This window comes from Phasianus colchicus, chromosome 1, assembly GCF_987193195.1.
Source record: "Phasianus colchicus chromosome 1, bPhaCol1.hap1.1, whole genome shotgun sequence".
NCBI classification, from domain to species: Eukaryota; Metazoa; Chordata; class Aves; order Galliformes; family Phasianidae; genus Phasianus; species Phasianus colchicus.
This window is the reverse complement of record NC_143436.1, coordinates 115,872,377-115,897,809: the sequence shown is the minus strand read 5'-3', so window position 1 is coordinate 115,897,809 and position 25,433 is coordinate 115,872,377. Positions and strand designations below refer to the sequence as shown.

Below are 25,433 nucleotides of genomic sequence, written 5' to 3'. Positions count from 1 at the left end.
CACAGCCCACCTAACTACTTGATCATCCAGATCATGTTTCCTCAGTTTAGCTGCGAGGATGCTGTGGAACACAGTGTCAAATGCTCTATTAAAATCAAGATAGACCACATCCACTGCTTTACCATCATCTATTTACCTGGTTATGTATTCATAAAAAGATATCAGGTTGGTCAAGCATGATTTCCTCTTGTTAAAGCCACGTTGACTGCCCCTAATGACCCATTTATCCTTGATATGCCTAGAGGCAATGCCAAGGATAAGCTTTTCCATCACCTTTCCAGGTGAGGCTGATCAGCCTATAGTTACCTTGGTCCTCTTTCTTGCCCATTCTGAAGACTGGAGTGACGTTTGTTTTCTTCCAGTCCTCAGGCACCCCTCTCATTCCCCACAACTTACCAAAGATAATGGAAAGCAGCCTACAATGACTTCCTCCATCTCCCTCAGCACCCATGGGTGCATCCCATCAGGACCCATGGATTTATGGATGTCCAGATTGTTTAATTGCTCCTTAACTCAGTCCTCATCAACTGAGGCAAACTCCTCCTTGATCCTGACTTCCTCTGGGGCCTCAGGGGTACAGGGCTCCTCAGGACAGCCTCCAATAGCATAGGCAGATCCAAGGAAGACACTCAGTATCACTGCCTTCTCTGTATCTTCTGTCACCAGGGCAGTCGTGTGTGTGTGTGTGTGTCTGCACGCATACACATGTGCATGCATGTTTGTGTGAGTGCACGTGCCCAGTGGCAGCAAGACTCAGACTGCTCCCAGCTGCCCAGGGCCATGCAGCTCCTTAATGCCAGCATCTATGCCATCCAGATACAGGCTGTCAGACTTCTGGAAAGAAATCCTGCTTCAACTCACTTTGAAAACAGTTCCACACAGTAGAGCTGTAATCCCTCTTGAAACCTCTTCACGTTCTCAGCTACAAAACTGTCACCACCATGAGCTATGCCTTTTCACCAGCGATGAACAAGAACCTGCATGCCATGCTTCTAACAATCTGCACCAGTGGAGCTGACCTACTGTTGCTGCTGCAGCTGCCCATCACCTCACTGTGCTCACATCCACTGCTTGGTCTTTTTCTGTGTTCCTTGTGCATCAATGAATGTCAGTGGGTGACATTTTTTCCACATGGAGGAGTTCTTTGACACATCCCTCCTTCATCTGCACTTCCACGTCAGACCCATTGTGTCAGAATGCCCATCTGCTGCCATCTGTTGCACAGCAGTAACACACTATGGGATATTGGTGGGAAGCTTCAACCCCTACTGCCACATCACCTACATCTGCCTCTGATGTCATGGGCCAACACCATTTTCTCTGACCCAATCCCCCTCGACCAAGGGGAAGCCTTCCCATCCCCAAACTCTCTCTTACCTACAGGGTCGGAGGTTCCTGAGGGCTAGTCTTAGCATTAAAGACTGAAGCAAAGAATTCAAAATCTCTGCCTTCTCAGCATACCAAGGCACCCACCTCATTTAGTGGGTCTATTTCCCTCATCTTCCTTTTACTGTTGACATACTTTTAAAAAGCCCTTTTGTGTTATTGTTTACTTCCTTTGCAAGGTTTAATTCTGGGAGGGCCTTAGCATTCCTTGTTGCACCCCTACGAGCACTGATAGTGTTCCTATATTCTTCCCAGGTGCACAGGCCCTTCTTCCTCTGTTCATGGACATTCTTCTTTCTATTTAGTTTATCTCTGAGTACCTTGCTCATCCCCGCAGACCTCTTGCCACCTTTCCCCAATTACTTACTCTGAGGGATACAGTGATCTTAAGCTCAGAAGAAGTGGAGTTTAAGAGCCAACCAGCTCTCATGGGCTCCCTTACCTTCTAACTCTCTAGCTCATGGAATACCTCCAATTAAGTCTCTGAAGTGATCAAAGTTGGCTCTCCTGAAGTCCAGGGTAGCACTCCTACTGATTGCTTTGATTTTTCCTTGCATGCAAGATCTTGAATTCCACCACTTCATGATCGCTGCATCCCAAGCTGCCCCCAGCCTTCACATCCCCTACCAGTCCTTCCTTGTTAGTAAAAACAAGGTCAAGTAGCACACCCCTCCACATTAGTTCCTCTGCCATCTGCATCAGAAAGTAATCAACGCATTGCAGGAACCACCTGGACTTTGTGTGCCTGGCTGTGTTACTTTGCCAACAAATATCAGGATGTTTTAAGTCCCCCATAAGAACGATATCGCAAGGCTACTTTCAGCTGTTTGTAGAAGGCCTCGTCCACTTCCTCACCCTGATCAGGTGGCCTGTAGCACCCACAACAGTGTCGCCTATGCTAGCCCACCACTTAATTCTTACCCACAAGCTGTATCCACTTGTTCATCATCTCCCTGCAGTGGATCTCGATACATTCTAGCTGCGCTCTCACATAAAGAGCAACTCTACCACCTTGCCTTGTCTTGCCATCCACAACGGCATGCCAGTCATGTGAGCTGTCCCACCATGTCTCCATGATTGCAATGAGATCACACCCCTGTAAGCATGCACAGATCTCTAGCTCTTCCTGTTTATACCCCATGCAGCATGCATTGCTATACAGGCACCGTAGGGAAGCAGAGGGTGCAAGTATCTCTGGAGGGATGCAGGAAGATTTAAGCCGGTTCTTGGCAACATTGTCTTCTCTGAGGAGTCCTCACAAGATCCTACTGGACAATTGGGAAGTTTCTCTCCACAATTTACTAAGGCAGCATTCCCAGGCTCTTCTCTGTCACAAGTGACATGTGGAATCATACTCTATAACCACAGAGCAGTCATAAAGCAGGTATATTTACTCAGTGTTGCACACCTATGCTGGATGCAGGGGGGTATTCTCTCCTAGCCTGCATACCAGAGGTCAAGAAAGGCACATGCTTAAAGAGCAAGCTGCTTACAAATGCATTAGATGTCCAAGAAGAGGTTGTTTTATTACAGTGAGTCCCCAGAATGATTGACATTTTTCCCTGCCCTGAGTCTCAATTCTTCTACACATGCGTGACATTTCTTGCTGGTCATCTGGTGGTCTTTCTGATGAAGGCCATCATCTTCCTCACTGTGTACTTTTTGACATGGGTCAAGTTGGAGGATGCTTGACTGGCTCTGGCCAGTCCTTTTATCAGCATCAACTCCATCCACCAGTCCGCTGCTCCTTTGTTAATTTGTGGTTTACTGTCCCAGCCTGCTGCCTTGCATTCCAGAGATAGGGTAGCTAATGATGTTATTTGGAGAAACAGGAGACTCGCTGTCTGAACAACTCTCTAGGTCTGTAGAAAAGCATCTGTTATCGGCAGTGAAAACCTGGCTTAGAAATGTCAGAACTGTAGCTGCCAATTTAGCACCTCATGAAGGCATATAATTTTTAACCTAACTTATTTTCCTCATTTCACAAGGAACTCCATGCCCTTCCTCCATCAAATCTGGTTTAACGCTCTGGTAATCAGTCCAGCCTGCTTACTCCCCAGAACACTTTGGTCCCAACTGTTCAGTCGAGTTTCATTTCACACCCACACCTGCTCTCTCAAATGTGTGTCCAAGATGTCCAAGACCAAGGTACATGAAACCTTGATCCGGACAGCATCCCAGTAATTAGTCAGTAATTTACCACCTCTATTTGCCTCCTTCCTTCTGGGACCCAGCTGCCAGTCAGAAGGACAGAGGACAACACTCCTGGAGCTCCCGATACCTTTCACGTCTTTTCAAGGGATGCAAAGTCCCTTTCTGGTGTTCTGCCATTTCCTCGTCACGTGTCATGGAATTAACTAGATCAATCTATGCCTGTAACAGGGAGGAAGTAGACCCCTGTCCTCCCCCCATTCCCACCCCCCCAGCCCTGCCCCACAAAATGGGAAGGAAAAGGGAAATGGGATAGGGAGACAGGAGCTGGGCTCAAGGAAGGAAAAAAAAAAAAAACAAACAGTGGCAACGATCTATGGAGGAAAACTTATTTTATTAACTATGATATCAGAATGCAAGATAACAAAATATAATACAATGTAATTGAAATTGAGACTAATACATCAAATAAAATAGGAGAGAAAGAGTTCCTGAGACCAAGTCTAACCTGAAAAGTTTGGTACGGCTAGGAAAGCACCCTCCAGCATCCACTGCAAGGCAGTAAGAGACCGCCCCACCTGAAAGGGCCAGATCCCATGACTTCCACGATGTATAGGGACAGGTACCTGGGATTGGAGCATTAACACTTTAACTCCCAGTGCACTATATGATGTTATGATATGGAATACCGAAAACCAAAAAACTCAAAACCATGGCAAAATCAAATATATTTTTTTCCTTTCCTTTAATCCCCTTTCACTGTTGACTTATTTTATCTAGTAGCTGCACAAGACATGTTCACCACTGCTCCTTGTATCACAGTGACATTCTTTCCCTCTTTCAAAGACCAGAGAGTGCTGTCTTCCCTGAAGGCCACTGAGCACCACCACTCTGTGGACAATCACCAGGTCTTGCTGCAAACCTAGGACACCTGGGGACATATGGCTCCAAGTGTGGTGCAGGTGATCCAGGGCCAGGGTTAGGCCCAGAGGAAGTCCTGGAATCTCTTTAGGCACTCGTCCTGGCCTTGGTCAAAGGCCCTAGGATAGCTTCCTATGCTCTTCCTTCCCATGCTGTATTTTTCCATGTCGTCAGACCCCAGTTCTTGGCATTACAGATTTGGCCCTAGCACAATTTTCCACCTCTTCAAGAGTGTAAAAGATTATTTAGCATACGGATGATTTTGCTCACCATATTCTTGAGCTGGTCTAATCACCTCTACTGAGGTGAGAACTGTACGAAAGCAGATGGTCGGCAGTTATCTGGGTGAGGAAAAGGCAAATAATCGAGGAAAGTTTTGAAAAAGAAGAATCTCAAGGTATTTACTGCTACATAGTATTGACGAAGACCTACTGGGAAGCTATATCTGCCAATCAAACTAATTGGATTTAGCAGCAAATGATGGATTGAAGATGTATGAAAATAACCATCAATGTGACTGAAAAAATGAAATGCCAAGGAAATTTACAATAGCAATCTTATCTAGTACATCAGCCTTCTGTCTGCCTAACTTGTGGCAGAGAGCTTCAATTATAAATTTTGGGCTCTATGACAAGATGGAAGTATCAACCACACATAGTCTGCAAGTCCTATTTTGAATAAATATAACAGCTGACGTAATTTTGGGTAAAAGCTGCAAAATTATATATGTCAGAATTAGGTTTGTAACCAGTGTTTGTTCTTGTCACAGGAAGTATATCACATACAATTACACGAAAGTACTCTGTCAATGAGATAACCTGTTTCCTCAATGGCTCAGAATTTTCTGAGTTTTCCTTTTACTTTTTTACCATGTCACTGCATATTTGAATGTGTTCTGAGGAAAGGAATATATTAGTATCACTATGAAACTAATTTTATTTTTAAAATAGTAATTATCATTTTTAATGTGGCAACTATTACACTTTTTTACATTGAGTTTCTTAGAGGTTCATTAGAGCAACTCTAATTGTTACGCTCTCTTTTAATCAGAAAATGGAAATGAGAGGTATCATTGTTTCTCTCAGAGAAAAATCATAGCTCAGTGATTGTTGAAGTGTTAGATTGAGACAAGTCGTTTGGTTAATTCTCTCTGTATACGGGCCAGTAGGCCTTATTTCTATGGTCTATGATTTCTTAGTAACAATTCTAGATCAGTACAGATTCTAATTTACTTTTACTGAGCTTCTAGCTCAGTATTATTTTCAATGTGCCTTCTATATTATGACTAATCTAGCTTTTACTTCCTATTTTTCTTGTCAACATTGATTGATTTTTGACAGCACAAGAAGAATTTTTACAGTTTCACTTAATTACCTCTGTATAAGTAAAAGTTCAAGCAAGTATTTCAAGTATATATTTGTTAGAAAAACTCCCAAAGTCCCAATTCTTATTATATCAGTTTTATTTCTTTATGTATTTGCTTATTTTTCCAGTGTCTTTTCTCTTCCAATGCAAAAGAAACTTCCCAAATGACTAGAGGTACAGCGAGCTGTTCACTGAACTGTCATCACACAAAACATTTCTGAATAAACATGTTGTTTCTTGCTGGAGAAGACTTAAAAAATTGATTTTCATATTTTGCTGAGAACTTAACATGTTTGTTTTCATTGAATTTAATAATTTTACAGAGGTTACATGCCAGTTCACAAATCGAAGTTGCAGGTGTTATTATTTTTTTAAATATATTTTCCTTAGCAATATGTTCAAGAAACTATTATTTTATATACTTATATTTAATGTTTCTCCATGGAAATACAGTCATGTATACTATCATGTAGTCAAAGAGAATACTGTATGAATACTATATGATATCTATATACTATGCATATTATATGCATATGTTTATATACTGTACTAGACACATATTCATGTATTATATATTTTATAGTTTATTCATATTATTTATAGTATACATACATTGGTGTGGTCACTCCAAAAGTGATACCTTCTATTTATTTCCATGGAAATGACATCAACTACAAAGAGCACAGTAGTACTATCTTATAGACTAACTTCTCATTTACAAAACACTATTTTTCACTATTTTAGTCATCACCATTAGCTATGCTTCAGTTCCAGTCTCCAATTTGGAATTTTGTGTGTGGCTTTGCACTCTTAAAGCAACAGCACCAAAGATGATACATACTGATTTTGACTGGTATAGTTTTCTATGTAATATCTTGTATGGTGCCATGGTTTGGATATGTAATGAAAACAGCGTTGACAATACACCAGTATTTTAGTTGCTGCTGAGCTGTGCTTGCATAGAGCCAAGGGCTTTATTTGCTTTTCATGCTTCCCAGCCAGTGAGGAGGCTGAGGGTACACAAGAAGCTGGGAGGGGCCAAAACCAGGGCAGCTGACCCAAACAGATCAAAATGTTATTCAATACCATATGACTCCCAGCTCAGCGATTAAAACAGAAGGGAAAGGAGGGGCATTTGTTATGGCATTTGTTATTTGTTACAGCATTTGTTTTCCCAAGAAAACATTTATTGGGAAGTGGTTATAGCACCAAGCCTGCTGGACTTCGAGAAGAATTTGGACAACGCAGTCAGAAATGTGGCTTGATTTTGGGGTATTTCTATATGGAAGCAAGAGATGGACTTTATGTTTCTTACGGGTCTCTTTCATCTCAGGATGTTCTTTTATTTTCTGATTATCTGTGATGAAGCCTTGCTTTCCTGGAAATAACTAAACAACTTCCTGCTGATGGGAGGTAGTGAATCAATTATTGGTTGTGTACACAGCTTTTGCTTTCCCTGTTAAACCGTATTTTTCCAAGCCCACGTTTTCTCATTTTTACCTCTCAGATTCTCTCCTTCTCTCTCAAGGTGGGGAGGGAGGGGGCATGAATGAGCTGCTGTGTGGTGTTTAGGTGCCTACCAGTGTTAAACCACAACGAAATAACATTGTGCAGGTGGTAATATATTTATTGATTATAATATGTACATAGTATTTGAATGTCACAATTTATATAGTCATTGCTGACCAAATCACCAACTGGCAGCAATGAAGTGCTACAAGGAGGAGAAAAATTGTAAAGACTGGAAGGGTGCTGTATCAACTGAAATGACACTCTAATGGCACCTGAATGGTGAGCTGTGATTGCCTGTGTCAGACTCACAGTTCAGTTAATGGATATGAATGCTGAAATATCAGTAGTGAATGCTTCAAGAAGATAATTCTAGGCCATGGGCTACGTTGTCACCAAAATTACTGCCAGGTCAGCTGTTGCTGTGTAACGTGTCAGGATAGTCAAATGTCAAAGGCAGACATAAATGAGCAGCTATTCTTGCAGTTGTCTCTGCTCTTTTGCTTCTCCACGTGCTCTGAAGGAATTTAAGAACATGTTCTACTCAACTTGGAATGAGTTCATCTAAATTTTTCTCGTCATGCATCAGACAATTTTTCCTGATCAGATTTTGGATCTGCAATGAGATCAGAAAGAGAGAGTAAATCACAGGCAAATGTGCTTTATATTTAGTGAGATAGATGGTCTCAATTACCATATCTTGTTTCTTATTCACTATATTTTCTACTTACCCTGCTAGACACCTCATATATTTCTAGGGAAAAAAAATTGAATTTTTTAATTTTTATTTTTTAGATCTTTATTTCAATAAAGAACTTTAAACAGTTTTTATAGGAAGAAAGCCGGTATGGTTCAAAAGCATTTTCCAAGAAAAGAATTGGAAAAAATGGGACTGAATTGAAAAAATATGCTACTGTTTTAAACATGAGTTCAAACAGATTCTCCTGATTCAGTGGTCATACTACTTAAGATTTTGACTAACATCTTGATGTAGCAGAGTTTGATCATGGTAAGAATGCTTTGTTGCTTTTTTTCTCCACAAGACAGTTTGAAGTTTTGCATGGATTTGTAAACTAATAGATTGTAGAACAGTAACTTCACTAGTTGTTTCAGGAAAGGAATTTCCAGGCTTCATCTGTCTGTATGTGTCTGTATTTTCTATAACATTGTTTTTGCCAAAGCATTTTGACTAAGTCTAGCCCACAAAAAATAATATTAGAATTGTATTTATTAGCATCAGTTTGTAAGTCTTCAGTGGTAAACATTAAAAAAACAGTATAAGTTTCTAGATATGAGAAGGCTCTACTCTAGTGACAACTGAAGCTGGTTGTGATTTGCAAATACTCTGTAGTGTCTTGGTTCTTCTAGTTATAATTAACTCATTGTTGGCTGATGTAAGAAAAAAAAAAACAAACGGAGAGCAAACAAACAAAAAAAACCCCAAACATTTTATTTATTCATTTAAATATATAAATTTTAAAAGATATATAATTTTCAAATAATAAGAAATATAATAACACTTTCAATAGAATCTAGCTAGTCTATTATGAGAAAAAGAACTGTGCAATAGCCATTAAAAACCTGTTTTAAGCAAATTCATAGATAACTTGCAAAGGAGATGTATTTCTGACTATGGTTTTAATTTTGGCCTCTTTTTTTCATCAAAACTAATGATATATATATTTTTTCTTTGAACTAAATTTAATGAATGCGAAATTAGATAACTCCTGGTTTTTTGTTTCCTTGTTTTGTGGTAATATTTGATGGTTTACCTTTCCATTTGCTTCTTGTATTTTTGTATTCAACTATAAGCAACGATGTGCCTTATTTCATCAGAGTGAACAAAGAGTAAAATATTTCTACTTCTTAGCTTTAAAATAGCAAAATTTATGCTAGCTGTGAAAGGGATCTCTGAAAAGTAAATATTTCAGAAGTCTTCAATGCCAGAAACTCACATCAAATATTGATTAAAATATTTGCAGTGTTCCATCAGGAATCTTCATGCCTAATTTTTCAAGTCTTGAAATTTCTTTTCTTATTTACATCAATAGGAGTTGAATGCTGTGGTATTTCCCAGTGTGCCACATGACTGCAGAAATGAAGATATCACCTCTCCTAAAATTTGCTTTAAAAATGAATGCATAAACTGAAATTAGAATCAAAGGAAAAAAAAAAAACAAACCCCAAACCAAAAAACGCAACGAGCTTGATGAACATGGAAAAGGGAGAAATGAAAGAAGTGATGAAAAGAAACAGCAAGTCATGTAAAGAAAGCTGTAAAAAGTCTCCTACAATTTAGATTAGGACAGTTCAGGAATTTTCTATTCTTATTTGAGTTTCTGTGAATTTTACTGTCCTTTGCAGATGTGCAGAACAGAGCTTGAGATAGATATGGGTATATTCCTGAGATACAGTCCTTCAGGTAAAAAAAAAATTAAGGAAACAGATATTCTGAGGCTTTTCCTTCTGTTTTTTATTAATTAATTATTAACATATGGTTGTGACCTTCCCCACATTTATTGTAACATGTTTTACATAACTCATCTTCATTTTGAATTAGTTTAACAGAATAATTTGGAAGGACCAGAGCTCCAACCAGGACTCTGCTCTATTACAGTTTAGTTGTATTCAATATTTCATAACTTTTGCTTTTCAGAAATTTTCTTCAGAGGATGAAGATGAGAGCTCAGGGAATCAAATAGAATATAGAAGCTCAGCTTCAAGTCAGTCAGAAAAATCCACTAACTATAATCACTGTAGTTGTTATTTTTGAGCATTGGAGGACTCTTCATTATATTAACAAAATAATAATGAGGCAAAACCTGAGAAAATACTCATTGTTACTGCTCTTACTACATAGTTAAACACAGAAGGTTTGGCTGCTCAGAATCTGGAAAACACACTTTGAAGCCAATTAACTTTTTCTAAATTCTTGGCATTTTACTGATGATCAAATATAATATAGCTTCTGAACTCGCTGTCTGAACTGAGAATATCAGGATTCTTTCTGTATCTGATAATTTTTTGTTTGTGGCACCCACTGTGTCACAATGACTTGGCTCTAAAGCAGATCTAGCAGGTTTCAGCCTTTCACCTCAGTATTAGAGACAGTTTTTATGCCACTATGGAGTTATATGGTGAAGTAAGTTGTTCTGTACTGTATTTTACACATGCATAAAATGAGAAACCTGCAACTTCCAGTCAATTAATGTTGAACATAGCAGTAATATTTTGAAAATTTAGTTTAATCGCTGCAGTCACTTGAAAAATAGCATTTTTGTTTCACAGTGTAGAAAGTTGTTGAGCAACTGTCGAGGACAGTGAAAAAATACCTGTATTTAATTATAAATCTTCAACTTTGATAAATCCATACTTTAGTTTTGATTGATTGATTTATTCTATCCATAGACAACACATTGTAAATTCACTCGGTAATTCTAGATCTGACACTTTTTCATTACACAGCTGTTCTACTACTGTGTATTTTGCAATTGCTTGTGCTCAGCCTTGGAAATGGGAGACACTGGGAGAGAGCAAATAAAAATAAGCTAGGAAATTAAGGTTGTCTTTTATGACTTTTAAAATACATGTAATAGAATTTCTATCTTCCAGATAGACAACTAGACAGCTGACATTTCATTCAGAGGAAAAATTCACCCAAATGCTACATTTGAAGCATCATCTAATGGAATTAGAAATTGGACGTAGAGCAGTTAACTGAACAGTGGCTCACCAAATCTAAATTTGACTCTTAGAGAGGCTAGTGAATATGTTTTAGAAGAAGGCCTTATGGTAGGAGTGCTGAAGGGCATTATTTTCATGAACTTGTAGTCCTTTTTCGCTTCTTTCTGAGATGAATTTGTACCCAAAACCTTGATCTGTATTTTCTTTCAAATTTAAGGTCACTGGCTGATAAAAGAGATTATTTTCTAGTTATAAAAACATCTAATATATGTTTTCCATATAAACCAATGATCTATAATATTTCTTGAGAATGAACGGATATCATATAGTAAAGGATTATGCTTTATTATTTCTATAAGTATTCTTTTTATTATCATTAAATCTTCCTGACCTATTTTTCTCAGGAAGTAAAAAGTGAAATTTGGATATTAAGACTCCTCATTTACTAATGAGCATAATATATTCAAATCAGGATCTCCAGAAACACTACTGTCCAACTTTGAGATGCTGAAGATAATAATTTCTCCTGGAATCTTTCTAAGTTGAAAGGAAAAAGTAATGGAATTTGAAAAGAAGTCTGTCATAACACCCTGGTAACTTTTATGAAGGATGCACCTTTCCAACAGTAGTCCCTGGAGACTATACTTCAGATATCCAAGCAGTAGCAGCTGCGTGGATCAGGGCAATATGGTGTTGCCTGAGAACATCCAGTGCATCCATGAGACGCTATAGAAATATTTGCAACCCTTTGATTTGGAGTTTCTTGACATCTCAAACAAGACCTTTGTCTCAGTGGTGCAGTTAACAGCTACAAAAGGTGATTTAACCAAAGAATATCTATTATAGACCAGTTAATCCCAGATATATTGTTCTCATCACACCTGCAGCTCCTGACATGAACCATAAGGGAAGACTTAGAGCCATAGTCCATCAGACTTATCCAAGTCTGTTATAGTCTTTCTTCCTATCATTTTTCCTATATGTTAGAATTAGCTTAATCTTCTGTTGGTATCTCTCTTCAAACGGTTGAATACAATTTTATTGATTAGTTAGGTCAATTCAGTTATTGCTCAATTTGTCTTTAAAACAAAATTCTAGTTTTGAATTCTTTGATTGATCTCGTGCTCTTGATTTTTTTCTTTCCTGCTGGCTTTACCATATGAAATTTCTGAAAGTTATTCCACAATTTTTGAAGAGGCAAAAGTTAAGGAATTAGATATGTTTGACTGGTGAGTTCAAATGCTAAATCTTCTTCTATCAATGGTAAGCAGTTAGGCTCACAAGTAACTCAAGAGTGCAGCAAAATAAGATTCTAAGTCAGGTGAATGGAATTGCTTATTGAAGTAGTTACTCAGATAGAAGAATAAGGATCAAACACTGTCCCATAATGAAGCATACCAGGATACATTTCTGACTAGATAATAAGCTTTCAGAAGTGATTTATGCTTTTTCAGTGGACTTTTTTATATTCTACTGCCTGGGCTGATGTGTATGAGACAGCTTTAATAAAAAAGAAAAAGAAAGGATATGATCTCAGTTGCTTTTGATCACTCCTTAAAGGGTACTGAAATACATATTCATAATGAGGGAGTTGGTAATTCGTCTTGCAACTGTACAATGCCTATCTTTGCTCTTAAAAATAAGTATGTTACAGTAGCTGGTATAATCAGGAACACCATGAAAACTAAGTTGATAGACATAAATTATCCATGCTTCAGTGAGTTTCCTTATATCTAATATTGATAAAACTCAGGACAGCAGCATATTAGAAGAAAATCCAGATTAACAGCTCGAACTTTCTTCTTCATCTTTTCTGTCACCTTTTTACTTTCTGAAGTACATTTGTTTTGAAACATTCTCAACCAAATAGTCTTTTTACTCCTTGAGATGATCTGTGCTCCTGTAATCATTTCTTTTCTTGTCTATGCTTCAAACCCTAATTTTATTCTGTTTTAAAACTTTTCCTAATAATTTGTTTTTTCTTCCTCTGCCTCTTAATATACTGCTTTTTTTCCATATTCAACTAATTATTATGCAATTACCTTTAATTTGCCTTATTCTTCATACCTTATTTCATCGTGAACTATATTCAATACATTGATAGTCTGCTCTCCTGAACTTGCTGTTCTGGAGGTTTGCAAATTTAGTTTTCACAGTTTTTGCCTCCCCATCCCCAGTTAACATTATTCACATAACGGGCTATTAATTCTCTTCTTTCTTTGCTGTCTTTGATTATTCTTCTACCTTATCTGGATCTTCTCTTGGATAATTTTCTAATATGGCTCATATGATCCTTCACTTGTTTGCTGTTATTTGGTAGCTATAATCATAATTTCATTGTATCACTTGCCAGTAGTTTTTCAGAGTTTCTCTTCCCACAGGCATGCCATAGTTTTACTTCTGTTGACCCAAATTTGATTTCCTCTCTTAAATGCAAGTAAATTACCTACAAGGTGCTGATTATCTGGGGAGTAAATGGCATCCACTTCATTTGTTTCCACTGAAAAACTCACCTTCAACAAGGACTTACATACAGATTTTTCTGAAATTTGAAGGAAAAAAAAAAAAAGGAACCTTTAGAGCGAGGCCAATCAACAGAAAATTTCAGGTAATATTACTACGCTGGGTCTGGTTGGCATGGAGTTAATTTTCTTCCTAACAGCTTGTATGTTGCTGTATTTTAGATCTGTGACCAAAACAGTGTTGATAATACACCAGTATTTCAGCTGTTCCTGAATAGTTCTTGTACAATGCCAAGGACTCCTTTGTTTCTCACTCCGTGTCCCCCAGGAAGTGGAAAAGAGGTTGGAAGGGGACATAGCAGGAACAGCTGACCTGAACAGACCAAAGACACAGCATATAGCATCATATTTGTCAGTAAAACTGAGAGAGAAGTGGGGGGAGTTTTTCCAATGTAGCAGTTGCCTGGAGACTGGCTGGGCATCTGTCTGCTGGTAGGCGGCAAGTGATTGCCTTTGCATCACTTCTTTTTTATTTTTCTTTTTGTTTTTGTTTTCCCTTTGACTTACTAACCTGACTTTGAGCTTTTTCTAGCTTTTGCTCTTCTGATTGTTTTCCCCAGCCAGGAGTGTACAAATGACTGGATGAGCAAAGGTCAGTCTACCACGGTCCTTGTATGCACCAACAGAGGGGCATGGGGAGTTCAAGATAACAACAGATTTCATCAGGCTATGCTAGACTGAATGTAATGCTGTTATACTTGTTCAGCTGTTGCTTTGCAAGCTTGTGCTGTTGCTAGTTGCAATGCTGAATTGTTCACTCTTGACAGTGGTTTATTTGTTATGTTGTCTGCTCTGTGGTGCTCCCTCTCTTGCTGTACATGAAACTTCATGGCTTGTGAATGGCTGCTTTTGGATTTTTCACTTTGGATTTCTTGTTTTTTTTATGTTGGATTTTTTATTATTATTATTATTATTATTTTTTTTTTTTTCCTGGAAGAGCTATGATGACAGCACTGGCCGTCTGCTTAATCTGGTATTTGGACCCTGCCTTGTTAATGTCCCAGTACTCCAGAAATCATCCTGTGAAGACAGTTAACAATTAGACTTTTCTTCTCTTTTTCTCCAGGAGCCACTCTGTGGGGGAAATTAGGAATGACATCCTCCCCTTCTCCAGAATATGTTTTCTGCCTTGTTACAGTAGCTATTCAGTTTCCTGAACATCACCCCAAGGTGCTCACATTGGTGTGCATCATTAATTTGATTTTGACATTTCCTAATGTTAACTCCCTTGTTGGGAATGCCAGAGGCAATGCTCCCTTAGGCAGCTGAGTCATGAGTGACAAAATGTGTGGCAGACTTTGAGCAGGTATCCAGAGCAATGTCTTGTTGGCATGGAGCTGAACTTCTTCATAGCAGCCTGTGTTGTTATTTTTTAAATGTGAGACTGAAACAATGCAGATAACGGACCAGTATTTAGCTATTGTTGAACAGTGCTTGCACAGCATCAAGGCCTTTTCTAGATGGGGGAATTTTCCCCAGGTAGCTGTTGATAAGAAACTCCACCACAATTATAAACATCTGGAAACCAAAATCTAGAAGGAAAGCTGTTGGCTAGCACCTTTATAATACTGTGTCATCATCACATGTCATGACGTAGCAGTGGTTTTATTTAATTTCTATATAGTTCATCGCGAAGTCTTATTCCTACGTTAATTGTTGAACAATCTGGGACCAAACCCAAACATTAGTTTTGCTTGTAGATTAGTATATAAATACATTTTGTCAATCTCATGGTTTTGTGATTTTTGGTTTTCGGTATTCCACATCATAACATCATGTGGGGCAGTGGGAGTTTAACTGTTAATGCTCAAGTTCTGGGTACCTGCCTGGAAGAAAAGAAGAACTACATTCCCCAGGGGGCTTCGTGGTCACAGAGAGTCTCGAGATATAACTCCTGGCATGGTCATCTGATGGCTCTTCTTTTTCGCCTGCTCTTCGTTGGCTCTCCTCCCTTTTCTCCCTGCTGCTCAACTGAACTGCGCATCTCTCCTCAGCGTTGTGGTGAGGCCTATCCACCTTTTGGACATTCTCTCTCTCATTATGTTTGATTTATTAGGTCATCAGGTGACCTTGCCAGGTCATGTTATGATGTGGAATACCAAAAACCAAAAATCACAAAACCATAACAGTCATATATAAAGTAATAATTTCCTAGTAAACTAACTTTATCTTCTTAGGTCTAGTGAGGTGTTACAAAATTCAGCATATTATCCATATTATACACACTTTCCCAGAGATGCCAGTCCAAAGTACCCATATTGAAACTCATCAGAGGAAAAGTCATAAGAAAGGTGATTAATGTATTTTTAAAGCAATTAGAAGTTTTTTAAGAAATAAAAATGTTTTGAATAAGATTCAATTAATGTGATACAACATTTTTTCTTATTTTCCTGATAGAGCTTCTTTAAATCGGTAGAATTGAATTTTAAAAGACTTCTAATTGCCTGGAATTATATTTTCTATAAGAAGGTATTACCAATGGAAAACTATGGAAATCTTTATTCAGATCCTTGACCAGGTTCACAAACTTTAATCCTTCAGATAATCAAACACTTTGTATTTTAGATATGAAAATAACAGGCTCATGTTGCTAAATTAAGTGACACTTCTATGATTTTCAATAATACTTCACACTCCTGTATAATTTTCTCTATATAAATAATTTTTTTTAGATTGGAATGAAGTTTTGGAATAGTCACGTTCACTAATTAAAACCACTTCATATTAGGTGATGTTATTGCTTATATAATAAAATTTTTATGTCAGAACAAAACTGTTAGCAAATACTTAATTACAGAATTCCCACTTCTGCAATGGCTGTTAGGCACACCAAAATTTCACTGGGTTCCATTAGGTTTTGTGGGCAGAATATGAAAGCTTTTGCAATACTCTTGTATCAATTTCTTCAATTTCTGCACCTACACTAACAGCTAACAATAAAACAGGAGAGTGTTTCTTTCTTGTTCTCATTTTGCCTCTATTCTGTATTTGAATTCATTGGGGTACTCTTTGATCAGTCGTTTGAGCTTTTTGTAATAGTAGCATCTGGGCTTCTTTGATCTCGCCAAATTGTTTTTATTCTTTATAGTACTCTTTAAAGATATAATTAAAAAACAGAAGCAGACTCTACAGCTTTAAAAAGCATTATCCTCAAACAATTATAGTGAGAGTTGCTCATGACTTCCTACTCAATATTCACTGATAGGGTTTTATATAAGATTTCTTACCTCATCTCGTGAAGAAAGGTAGCTCTGCTTTCCCCATTTTACAAAAAGATTCACAATCACATCCAAAATATTGCTGCTTCCAAGTTCCCTTTTGTAGAAAGTTTGTGTTTTAAAGAGTATTATTGTTATTACAAGCTATTCAGAGTCATTAAACTCTTTTTAACACATAAATAACCATAGTTTGCTATTTGGAAATCCCATGAAAATCCTTTTCACCTTGGAACAGGACAGTCATAGAAAATGGGGATTAGAGTATCATGCTAAAAGGTCGTTGATGGAAGAACAACAGCTGTACTTAAGGTGCTGCTATACTAATATATCCTTACCTGTAATATTGGCAGATTTGGCAATTTTGAATTGCTTTTTCTCTGAATTCCTACTGCAGACAGGGAAGTTGGTCCCATGTTAACACTGGGAGCATAATCTGTAACCAAAGAGAACATTTTCAATTACAGGCAACATCTCAAATTTTATAGGCAAAACAGAGTTATTTTCAGATTTGCTTCACAGAGAGAATACGTAGTTATTTATCTGACTTATTCTTTCAGAAGATTCAGAAATATATTTTACACAGTATATTTTACACTGTCATTCTCTTACAATTCCCTGCCTACACGTTATACACACATAACTGCTATACAATTTGTGTTTTCATTTGCTCCAGCTAAATAATGTCTGCTCAACTTTTTTCCCTCTCTTTGGCAATGATGGACTTCACAGCTAAGAAGGAAATTAGCAGCAGCTGCAAGATTACTTAGAACTATGTGCAAGCCAATTTTTCCCTCAACTTAGTAGCAAGAACATTTTCTTCCTCAATACTCTTTCATTATTCTGCTAACATAGTTTGAAATACTTGCTCCTCTTAAACAGTTTAATCTTGGCTTGCTCAGCATCCTATCATGCAAAAAAGCTGTTCTTAACTATTTTTTCCAAAACTTACGAGAAAAGCAAATTGGGAAGCAGTCTTGAGGCTTACATTATAGATAACAGGCTTAATTTATACTGCAGTCTGGACTAAAGGAAGGATTTAAAGTTCTCTGAGCAAAAAAAAAAAAAAATAGGATGATACTAATCAGAAGACAAATTCTATCTTTTTTTTTTTTTTTTAAAAAAAAAAAAGGGGGGGGGGGGGGACACACAACTCCCAAAGCTTGCATGACTTGAAATTCTGATTTCCAAAAATACAGAATCTATTCGTTTGATTTTAAATGTGCTTTTGAAATAGTAGTTTCCTCAAACTAAATACAGTATCAGAGCATGCCTGAGCAATTCCAGTTACTTATTAAAAAAAGAAATGTAATAATTATCAAGAAATCTGTTGTTCTTATTTATCTGCAGCATTTAGGATGTGGCCAGTGACACGAAGAAGAAAACTTTAACTAGAATGCAGGGGAAAAATAAGTCATGTCTGAAAGCTGCAAAGAAGCCTGTTGCAAGAATCTAGAATGTACTAGAATTGATGGTGTTTTTTCTGCATCGTTATTTCCATAGTGCCCCTTCTAAAACACATTTTTAATTGTCACAGGTTTTGTACAAAAAGCAAGAGACCCTGAACAGGTTAAATATGTTCTCATTCAAATTGATAATAAATGCAGTAGAAAACACTATTTTGGTAAGTTCATAGAGCAGCAGAGCCTCTCTTCTCCATCTGCTTTACAGCTGCCCTACTTTTTCTAGGCATCACAGATCGTTATTTTGTTTAAGCATATATTCAATATTATTTATTTATTTATTTATTTATTTATTTATTTATTTATTAATTATTCGCCGAGATACCTGTGCCATCATCAGTATATGTTTTTTGGAAGAAGCATTGCCATTTCCTAAGCTGGCAAGACATAGCACAATTTGGTTTGTAAGAAGCAGTCGCAAATTCATTGACTTTGTTCTTCCTTGCTGTAAAACAGCTGAAAAGAGGAAGCATCAGAGGCCATGGTTTAATCCAAGATAACAAAGTAAAGCATCCTAGGCAATTCTCTTGTAAGAGGAAAACAGCTTCTGTTCTAGCACATCTCCAGCAAACAGAAATGGTTATGTCTTCAACCATAGGGTAAATCCAAGCAAAAGGGTTCTCAATCACTGAACATTTACAGTGCTCTTGTAGGTAGAATAAATGAAGGAAGGTGGCAAGAGATAGCAGCATCACCCACATCTTGGGTTTTCTATATTTGGCCTTCTGTGTCCCATGGAATAATTCCAAACAGAGGTATTTTCCTTCAGTGATAGCTTCTTCATATACTTGTGTGAAATAATAGTGTGTAGATGAATACTACCAATATCAGGACCTCCACTTTCAGCTAAGGATGAATAATAATTAATTGTGTACAGCTGTTAAATTAAAGGTTGTGTCATAAAGGTGAGTTAATCATAAGGGAGCAGAATCAAAGTTGCATAGACAGTCTTCTTTAAGACATATCAATAAAGAACAGTTTGCCATAACATTCAGCATAATTTACATTTTTGTTCAGTAATATATTGTATATTAATTAGTTCATTAGTCAAATTTTTGCTCAGTATTGCAGCAGGTGTTAGTCAAGGAATTGCAGCATCAAGTTCTCTTGTTAAAGCTGCTTATAAGATATGATTTATACTGAAAAAAATCATTTGCTTGATTCTTCAATTGCAAAATTTTTAAAATTACTTTCAATATTTTCCTTTCTCTTCTCTTCTCTTCTCTTCTCTTCTCTTCTCTTCTCTTCTCTTCTCTTCTCTTCTCTTCTCTTCTCTTCTCTTCTCTTCTCTTCTCTTCTCTTCTCTTCTCTTCTCTTCTCTTCTCTTCTCTTCTCTTCTCTTCTCTTCTCTTCTCCTTTCCCTTCCCTTCTCTTTTCCCTTCCCTTCCCTTTTCCCTTCCCTTCCCTTTTCCCTTCCCTTCCCTTTTCCCTTCCCTGCCCTTCCCTTCCCTTCTTTTCACCATGTAACTTCGTGGAATAAAGCACAACAGCTGGAAGATAATTACAAACTTTTACCATATGACAGCATATTTTGAATGTGACACTGTCAAAAATGTCACCATATTACGTTGCTAATAATAGGCAAATAGAAGTGCCCATGTTGCTGTTCAGTTTTATCTGATGAGCAGACACTTGTATTCACTTAAAAACCTGTACAGTGAGAGAGAAAATGTACAGTGTCTGAAATATATAATTCCGAAGTTGCTGTGGGCTAAACTAGTACTTCCTAAGTAACAAACCTATCTGTCTTGCAGTGTATATGCTGCACTTGAATTCAAGTCCATCTTCTCATACATTTTCCTCATGCATCACTTTTCCCCAGCTGACAAAATGATAGTGTTTGGATCTTTCTGTATCTCTGTTTCTCTATCGTTACATTTTCCAAAATTCTGAAATGGCACTTGGTGCAGCCTGCTGATTTCTTGTTCCTTGACATCAGCAATACAAAAATGAAACATTAGCAGTGGCAAGAATTTTAAATAATTATTCTCATGCAAACTTAAATTAAAATTTGTTTTTCATCTTATATTTAAAATTTGTTACTATTTACTGCCATTTTCTCCACTGACAGATGAGTGTAGATACTTTTATTACTACCCAGTTTGCTACCTTTCATTTTAGATCACGTTGGTTGGTAAAAAAGAAAGTTAATGAAAATCTTCAGAAATTAATAAACATTTAGCATAAAATCATGGTACCAACTGTGAATTTTCTTATAGTCAGTATAGCTCCTTTGCCCAGTCTGACTGTGGCAGTCCACAGAAATGCAATTTGTCTCTCATAAGCTTCAAACTATACATTATGGTAAGGCACATTCATTATCGATCAAGCATGAAGCAATTAAGGCTAAGGCAGAAGAAGCCAGGTTTCAGAGTCATGTCAGCAGGATAATTTAATTAGCAATGGAGCATAAATTAAGACAAAGGCACCTAAAAGCCAAAAATTCAGTACGTGCTAAAAGCAGTAAACTGATGTTTCCTGTTATACTAAAGTATCCTATTCTCCCTTGGTGTCTGATATCATTATTGGTGCACAGATGGTGAGAGCATGTAGTGTTCAAATTTACTCTGTTCATTCACAAGAGTGTAAGTTTAGAAAATGCTGTTAGTCTAAGCATTATAGCTTCATTCTCTGTTTCACTTTTTTCCCCCCATTTTTCTTTAGCAGGCTAAATAAATCTGGATTTGCAGTAATCAAAAAATTCCATGCACTTTTTAATGAAGGCAAGTGCATGACACCTGGTTAGCAGACATTACAGTCTTTTACAGAACAAGGTAATTAAAATTACAAACCTTAAAAACACATGCTATTTACTCAATGAGTCCTAATGCTCTCAGCAGCTATTGTGTAGGGACATTATTATAGGGTTATTAGATGTGATCCGTACTTGATCATCTCAGATTACTCTTCTCTGACACGTTGAGTTTGATGAAAACATTTGGTAGCTCACTGATATCACAGATGCTAAGAGCTACAACAGAGTCTTGTTGTCCAAGTAATCAGTAGGACTGCAGTATTTTTTTATCAGTCATTTAGGAGATGGATAAGTGATACAGTAATAAATATTGCAGGTGATATTAAATGACAGACCTAAGAAGACAAGCCAAAAGGAATAAAACTTTACTACATCTTCCTTTTGTAAAAGAAACTAGAAGAGTAGCTCAAAAATAGTCAAGTATTATCGTATAATAACAATGACCAAAGGTCCCTAAGAAAGACTTTTGAACTTGCATGTAGCATACCATGCTGCTGTGCTTTAAGCCCAGTATAAGCTAAGAGCCACATTACCAAAGCAGCGACACATAAAAAGATTGTCTGAAGTGCACAGTACTAACAAAAGGCATTCTTTGTATACAAATTTGAAATAGAAATTAATTGAAGGTACATATATTTAAAACCTTCATTACAATAGTCTTTTTCTACATCTATATTATGCTAGGTAGCAGGCAAAATTTCAACCCATGTTACATTCTGCTGAACTCAGTCTTTGATTTGCATGTGTTTATGTTTGTGCTTGTTTGTGTATCCTAATCAGCTTCTTCTTCTGCTTACTCCATATTTTCATCACCTGCAAACTGATATTTAATCGGGAAGCATTGGCTTAGGTTTGAATTCAGTTAGTCTACTTCTACACTAAATACTGACAAATACTTTAACACCAGTTTTTACTTCTGTCTTCTCTTTCAGAATTTTTACTTTTTTTTTTTTCCAAAAAGAATAATGTGATTTGTTTATCATACCTTGCCTGCTTTTACCTTTTACAATTTTATTATTGTATGCTGTCTAATTTTCATTCCTATTATTCTTTGTATTTACATCACACTTTCCTAGCATACTCTCCCAGTTTACATTTTGCACCTGAGCTAGCTGTGATATCTTTCTCTTTATGACAATTGCTCTTCTGAGAATTTTTTTCAAAGTTGCTTTTCATATACAAATCTTGTCAATATTCATAACATCCTCAGCAAGGTGTTCCACAATTTGCTTATGCACAATGCAGAAAACTCCTTTTGTCTTTAGCGAATCTTCAGCATCACTCAGTTTACTTCTCCAGTTTAAGGATTAAAAAAACAGTTTGCTTTAAATATGCATCAATTTCTTAGCTGCTTTCTTCCAGCCACTCCTGTTTTTATGAGTGTCCTTTGTATCTCCCTTAAACATTCTTTCTCTGAATTGTATACTTCTTCCCTATGAAGCTGTCTATTGATCCAACTCTTCATACACATTTTCTATTCTACTGTCTCTAGTTTCTTGTATAACAGATGTGGGTTTTTGCAACAGCTTGGTATTTTTATTTATTTACTCAGATCTTTTCTAAAAATCTTAGATGTTCTTTAGAGTACTGAAAAATGAAAACTCTAAATTTTACTCGCTGCATGTGTAAAGTTTGGATATTAGGAACAACTGCTTCTCAGAAAGAGTGATGAGGCAGTGGCACAGGCTGCCCAGGGAGATGGTAGAGTCACCGTCCCTGGAGGTGTTGAAGAACTGTGTGGATGTGGCACTGAGGGACACAGGCAGCGGGCATGGTGTGATGGGCTGCTGGTTGGACTAGATGGTCTTAGAGGTCCTTTCCAGCCATAATGAATCTATGTTTCTATGACAGTAAAGCATAACTTAGTTTTTATTATGTAACAATATATAATAAAATACATATTTTGGGAAATATCATTTTGAATTTCAGGCAAAAACAACAACTTTCTTGTTTCCCTTTTCTTAATTGAAAATATCCACTAACTTAGCTACTTCCATCTTTTTGACTACTTATATATTCTGGAAATGAAATGGCAAACCCAGGAAGTGCAGAGAGCTGTAACAAATAGATATTGATTAATGATGTGAAATGGGTCAATAAGGAGCTAGTATGCAGTCAGGGACATTTTTTACAGAAGGATTCAGATTTACTTGTGTTACTTGCCACAGCAGCTCAGTTTTGGCAAATATGAATAAATATGTATAAATAAATTCACTGCAGCAGAAACATTGACTCACGCATATTATACACCATATTATGGGTACACTATCAGCACCACATTTGCCATTATTTCCCTCATTCTTCTGTAGTGGGCATTCAATTCATTTGGAAGCGCAAGGAAGAGGAGCTGCCAAATTATAGTTGCAACTTCTATCACAGTTTATCAAAAAGGAAACCCTGGGATCATGCAAAGCTTCACACATTTTCTTTCAGATGCAACAGGCTTTGAAACTAGAATGCAGCTTTCTTGTTCCAATAACCCTGAGTACCAGTGGTTTTCATAAATGAGAGTTTTGTTCTGTATTGTTTGTGGCTTATGTTCTTCCTTCCTCAGTCTCACAAGTGGCTGAGAGAAAAGATGTCACTGAAGACCTTAATTACAGAGCCAGAACTACACAAAATTCGTACTTCCAAAAAAAAAAAAAAAAAAAAACAACTAAGGATTACATAAAAACATTAGCAGCACAAAATTACAGAATATTGGAAACAGTGAGCATTACAAAGACTCACTAAAGGTAAACAACAATTGCATTTAAACAACTTTACGTGTGCACAAAAGTTTAGAAGGTAGATAGTTACACAGTTATCAGCAAAAAAAATCCCTGTCCCAATGATATTGTTGCTCCAAAATTAAACCGTCTTCTTGGAAAAAAAAAAAATATGGATAGTTTTTAGTTGCATTGTTCTAGTGCTGTTCACTCGTACTGTACCAGAATGTTGCTCTGGGGAACTTCCCATCTCTCATGGAAACCCAGAGCAACACAATTCTTTGCTAAGTCAGACCTTAGCAATGTTGAACTTGAGAGAACTAAAGCCACAACAACAAAACCTTAAGAAAAAGTGAAAAAGTGTCTTTTTTTTTTAAACTTTGCTTTTGGATCAAAGGAGCATAAATCTTCACATCAGCCCTGTAGTACAACATCACATAAAATCAAAGAAAAACATGAAATTTCTTAATGTAATGTCACTGAACAAAAATTGAAATCAGTATCAGTTGGGTATATTTTTGAATATAAAATAAATACAAACTAACTGAGTGTTTCTTTTAAATTCTGAAATAAATGAAGTGAATCAAGCTTTGTCACATTTTAAGACTTTGCCACAAAGAGAACTTGGATGTTGAGGCACTTCATCCTAAAATTAACTTTTGAAACATCTGCCTTGGCATAGTTATAACAGGAACTGTTCAGCTGCAGTTGTTGCTGTTGTAAAAAAGCAAGTGGAGCTCATGGATACTGTAATGACTACAAATCCTATGGCACTTATTAAAAGTATAGGACCATTAACTTTGGAGACTCATTCAAATTCCCATTTGAATGACTGTCATTAGTTCAGTTTTGACCAGTTGCTGTTCTAGCTGACTGTCATATTCCTCTTTTAACCATCATAAGGACTAGCAGGATCATTTTTGTAGTGATTAGGTCCTTGTTTGGGTATTTCATACATAAAACTTGCAAACACCACTGGTACATCTTTGGTAGGAAAATTTTAGAATTCCTGTTTCCACATTTCCTGAGAGATTATGCTCTGGAAAGGCGAACTATGAACACTTACAGCCTTGCTGCTGTCTCATGGCTCTCAAATCCTGAACTGGTACTTCATGTGCCTGCAGAGCAGCAATGCAGCCTCCTTCTGTTCCTGAGAGCAGCTGATGAGGGGGGAGGCAGACACTCCTCAGCATCTAAACTGATGGCTTCCCATATATCCCATAACTTGATACAGCTGCCATCTTATATCAGATACACGCTTGGCATCTGACCGGCTGCACCCCAGCACGCAGAGTATGTGCAGTCTCCGTAGGGCTGTATGGTATCTCCCTGTCAGTGAGCTGCATGCCTGCCACTGCTGCAGCACTGAACCAGCTCAGCACAGGGTGTGCTTACAGTATCGGTTACAAGTTAAAGATAAGCATCCCAGGCATCCAAGCAAATAAACCCCACCCAGCTACTACTGTGTCTGGCTGAACATAGATAAGAGCTCCCTTTTCCTGGGCTGCCCTTTCCTGGGTTTCCAGTTCAGGAGCTGTAGGGACTGCAGAGGATACAGTCTGGTCCTACACATTGACTCACAGAAGTATTCAGGAACTTCTAAAAGTGAGATTAACAATAACAATAGAACCAGGCGAAATGGTTTCAAGATTTAGATTTATGTTGGATGTAAGGAAAAAGTCTTTCACAGTGAGAGTGGTGAGGCACTGGAACAAGTTGCCCAGAGAGGTGTTGGATGCCTCCCCGTCCCTTGA

At 37.3% G+C, this 25,433-nt stretch overlaps 1 long non-coding RNA gene across 1 annotated transcript; it reads right to left on the bottom strand.

Moving 5' to 3' along the window:
* Positions 1-7,817: 7,817 nt before the first annotated feature.
* LOC149919977 (uncharacterized) lies at positions 7,818-24,854 on the bottom strand. Its single transcript, XR_016458666.1, has 3 exons — positions 24,746-24,854; positions 17,092-17,189; positions 7,818-7,948 (listed from the first exon to the last, which is right to left on the bottom strand). It is a non-coding gene; the product is annotated as an uncharacterized LOC149919977 (long non-coding RNA).
* Positions 24,855-25,433: the final 579 nt, after the last annotated feature.